Raw genomic sequence first — 4,873 nt, forward strand, 5'->3', positions numbered from 1 at the left:
TTCTGTATTTTTAGTAGAGACGGGGTTTCGCCATGTTGGCCAGGATGGTCTCCATCTCTTGACCTTGTGATCCACCCGCCTTGGCCTCCCAAAGTGCTAGGATTACAGGCGTGAGCCACTGCCTGGCCAAGGGCAGGGACTTTCTTTGTTCAGGTGAGCTCAGCTGTTAGGCAACTATGCCGCCCTGCTCGCAGCCGAATAAATCACCCGTTTCCTTCCCAGGTCAGTGTTCGAGAGGTTTGTCCTGTGGCTTTTCCTGCTTTACCATGCCACAAATGGGTTTTCTTCTTGCTCAGAGCGTCTTTAATGCTAACTCAGACACACTGGCTTCCCCACACCCACGAGATGGCCTTCCTCAGGACTGGGAGGCAGGACGGGGCTGCTGCTTACACAGAATCCCACAGAATAGTCCCTGGGAAGGTGGGCAGCTGGAGACTAGGGCTGAATCGTGTCCCACTCTCACAGATTCATTCTTCGAAGTCCTAACCCCCTAGGACCTCAAAATGTGACTGTATTTGGAGACAGGGTGGGTAAGAAGGTAATTAAGGTGAAATGAGGCTACTCAAATGGGCCCTAATTTACTATGACCGCTGTCCTTATAGGAAGGGGAGAGGAAGACACAGACACACTGAGAGAAGACGCCATCCACAAGCCAAGGAGAGAGGCCATGGGAGAAACCGGTTCTGCGCACACCTTGATCTTGGACTTCCAGCCTCGAGTCTATGGCACTTTTTGATGATGGTGGCCAGAGCAGACCGACAGCCTTTCCCAACAAAAGTCTTAAGACACTGCTACCTGTGCTTGGAATTAGGGGCGACTGTGTTGGTATTGTTTACCTTATCCCCCCAGGGCCTAGCCCTTTGGCTGGCCTACAGGATATTCAATTAACTGTGTTTGTAAAATCAGTGAAAGACCAGGGATGAATCTTCCAGCGACTGAAACTCTCCATGTAGCCTGACTCTGCTAGAGGGCCTTCCCTGTGTGGTTGCCAAGAATCTTCCCCTGTTCCAAAAAGCTATAAATGCATAGCAGTGGTAACCTGCCAATGACTATCAGCCTATGAGCAGAGGGGAGGTAAGAATGAACACTTTTCATTTTCGTTTTCTTTCAGGCCTCAGCACAATTGCCTTGGGTAGGTCAAGGCTTAATTGTAATTTCTTTGTAGGAAGGTAACTATGGTATTGTTCCACTCTGGCTGGTAAGACAAATCCATGTTCCGTAATGTTAGTGACATTCAATAATTTTTCTCTCCGGTACTCATCGCTCTAGCACTGGTGCCATTTGACTCTTCCCAACTTCTGTCAGTGACTCCTCTATTTTCTCACGGCTCAGGCTCCAACTCTCAAAGTCATGCTTGTTTCTTTTCTATCCTTTAATCTCTAAATCCAATCAGTAACAAAATCCGTTTTCCTTTTCCCTTCCCTGTGCCTCTAGCTTCTTCTTCAGGTCCCCCACATTACAACCCAGTTCACGCCTCACAACACAAGAGTTCTCAATGATTACCCATGCCTCTGCACTTTCCACTTCATTGTGTGATGTTTTTGCTGCAAACTTCACCTGTGTCAAGCCTCAGAAACTCGTTCCTGGGACCCTGGGTCAAGAATACCAAAGGTTTGTCATAGTCATTTTTTACCTGGAAGCTATGGCTGAGAAGTCTGCAGAAGGAGGGAGAATGAGAGGCTAAGAAAAATTGCTAGAAATGTCTGCTACATTCATCTACAGCCAATAGGGCTCTTCTAGAATCAGAAAGCCCATTTCCAGCTGCTGCTCTACAAAATGCACACAACCAGCTTCACCTTAGGTTGTTGGACACAGTAACTCAGCTTTTAGAACATGCCAGAGTTCGTAGGTAAACAGCTAATAACCTTTCCTCCTCATTTATTTTTGCAAGGATTGTCATAAGATGGGGTGGGGTTGGGGAGGGAGGTGGCATGTGCAGGCCGAGGAACGTGGGGAGAGAAGGAGGCTGCTCCCAAGGAACACAGAGTCATGGCCGAGAACTAGAAGTCTAACCTTCGCCCTGCACGGTTCAGTGGCTTGTAGGCTGAGAGGAGGAGAGTGACATCTGGGATTTATTCCATGTCAGACACTTGACCTCCAGCGTCATGCCTCAGCAGGCTCAGTGTGGGGCTGAGGCCAGAGAAGTAGAATAGAACATACAGTGCAGCAAATGTTGACGGAAGACATATTCATGTTCTTCTCTGGATGCAAACTATAAATAGCCTACCCACCAACAGGAGGTCTGGTGGTAGATTTCCTGCTTAGATTAACTCTTAAAACAAATTAGTCTGGTTTGGTTAGCCATGGGAGGATGAATTCCTGGACAGCACTGGTACAAGATAACCATCCTCCTCTGCCTTGGGTTTTTAATGAGAAACCGTGACCATGTGTGTGCCATGGGAGTTTCTGAAGCTGAGAGTCCTATAATGGCCAGCAATCGACCCTAACTCTGAGCCTAGGGTCTCCACGCCTGACATGCAAAAGTGTTTTGGAATGAACAAAGGACATGGAAAACAGAAATCATTTTCCTTATTAACAACTAACAAACCAGCCCTGGCATGTCCACCCAAACTCCTGCATCCTGCAGTTACTTCCTTAGTCTGCCCTCGCTTCAGTCCCTACCACAATAAAGCTTTGAATTCTCTGTCCCTGCAGTACCTACTACCTTTGAGTTCCCAAAGCTGAGGCTCTGGGGAAAAGTGCAGAAAGACATCTCCAAAGGGATCTGGATTGGTTCATCCAAGGAGAAGGATGCAGAGCTCTTCTTAGTCACCGTCAATTCTGTTTCCTTGTCTCTCAAATAGAAAAATCTTCTGTTTAACTTCTACTGTTCCTTCTCGCATACAGATCTATGATATTAAAATATTGCTCTTTTTGGCCCTAGGCACAGGGTAAGACAAAGCTAACCCACAACAGAAGGCTCTGGGAAGGCTAAAGATACTTCAGGGAAGGCAACTCTAGTTATTAAAAACCACATGCAGAAACCTAGTAAACTACCACTGCTGACAAATATTAACATCGCTTTAGTAGTCAATTGATTCCTTTAATTGAATAAGATGATCAGTTACAGAAAATGTGTGTGCTGGGGACAATAACATGCTGATCAACTGGCTCTTTAGAAAAACAAAGAAAGCCCTGAACTGTAGCATTTTCAGATTTTCATGGTGTAAATAGTCCTGCTATGGCCAGTTTCAAGGTATGAAGCAGATGTCACGGGACCACTCGACAGGGAATTGGGAACATGTGTACAATTGGCTCTCGAGGGCCAGCTCAGGATCCAACACACCGCTAGTTGGATACATTCTGAGCAACATCAGAATTTGCTGAAATCAGCTTAAATTCCTATATTATGATTTTTTTTTATTTTCTCCTTTCACTATTTGCAACAGGAAGATCTAGTCTGACAATAAACAGACACATATTTTCAAACTGAACTCCGTTGAGTGGAGAGAGTAAGTGGTAAAATGACTGAAAACCAGAATGGGGTCCAGCCACCTGGCCCTTCTCCTGCAGGGCAGAGGATCATGGTGGTAGGCTCGCCTCACAACAAGCCACGTGACCGCCTCGCTGCCAGGGTGGCCTGTGCTGGCAGCAGCCCTATTTCCATCACACAGTTAGTGGGCTGTATGCCAGTTACCCAGCTCAACCCACAGCCCGTGACATGCATTCAAAACATGTTAATCAAATATGAATTCATTCTCTAACAAGGTCTTGAACGCCAACCATTAAGACATTGTGGTTTTTGTTCTAGTAAAATCAAGTAGATCCAACAGACCACTGGCCAGTTGAGTGGGAAAGGAAAGTAATGGGTGATGTCCAGAAGGCAGGATAAACACCATCCTCTCTCACTATGGCCAGACTCATTCTGCTGACATAGAGTAAGATGAAATTAACCCACAGCAGAAGGTTCTGGGACAGCTAAAGATACTCTCTGCAGGGAAAGTAAATCTAGAGGTTAAAAACCACACTCAGACACATCATCTCTATTGACAAGCAGTGGTCCTTGGGTACCTACCTAGACTAGAAGCTATAGATCCCATTATCCTTGTACAACTTAGTTTCCTCATTTTTTTTTTTTTTTGAGATGGAGTCCCACTGTTGCCTAGGCTGGAGTACAGTGGCACAATCTCAGCTCACTGCAACCACTGCCTCCCAGGTTCAAGCGATTCTCTTGCCTCAGCCTCCTGAGTAGCTGGGATTACAGACACCGGCCACCATGCCCAGCTGATTTTTGTATTTTTAGTAGAGACAGGGTTTCACCATGTTGACCGGGCACTGGCCTCAGGTGATCCACCTGCCTTGGCCTCCCAAATTGCTGGAATTATAGGCGTGAGCCACCGCATCTGGCCAGTTTCTTCAGCTTTAAAACAAGGACATCCATGCCTATTTTGCTGGCCTAATGAGGGAATGTGTTCTCTTTCTGGGTCCATGAGGGGGCATACCTTTAAGGGCAAGAATTTCCCGGCGCCATGCCCCCCTCCCATCTCTTTCCAACTGGGAGATTCAACGGTTTATGTTTGAATTTCACAGGGGCTAGAAGAAACTAAAAGTCAATAACTGAGTTAAAAGAAAAAAAAAAAAGTCAATCACTCCAGCAGAAGTTCTAAGGAACTCCTTTCACTGGCCCAGGGTCTTAGAGAAGGTGGGGGTTTCTCCCAGGATAAAAGTCCATGCTCCCTCACCTGCGCCGGATTTCCAACTTTTTGGAATTCCCTCCCACATGGTGGGAGCTCCCTCTGGGATTTCCCGTCTGGAATCCCCTTCCACACTCTTCCTGTAAGCCTTTCTCTTCTTCTTTCCTTCTCTTTTCTCTGCTTAAGTAAAATCACCTTTCTGTAACACTTTTTGGGTCCGATATTCCCTTTACGAACGT

Source organism: Cebus imitator, unplaced genomic scaffold (genome assembly GCF_001604975.1).
Source record: "Cebus imitator isolate Cc_AM_T3 unplaced genomic scaffold, Cebus_imitator-1.0 Scaffold43, whole genome shotgun sequence".
Classification (NCBI taxonomy): Eukaryota; Metazoa; Chordata; class Mammalia; order Primates; family Cebidae; genus Cebus; species Cebus imitator.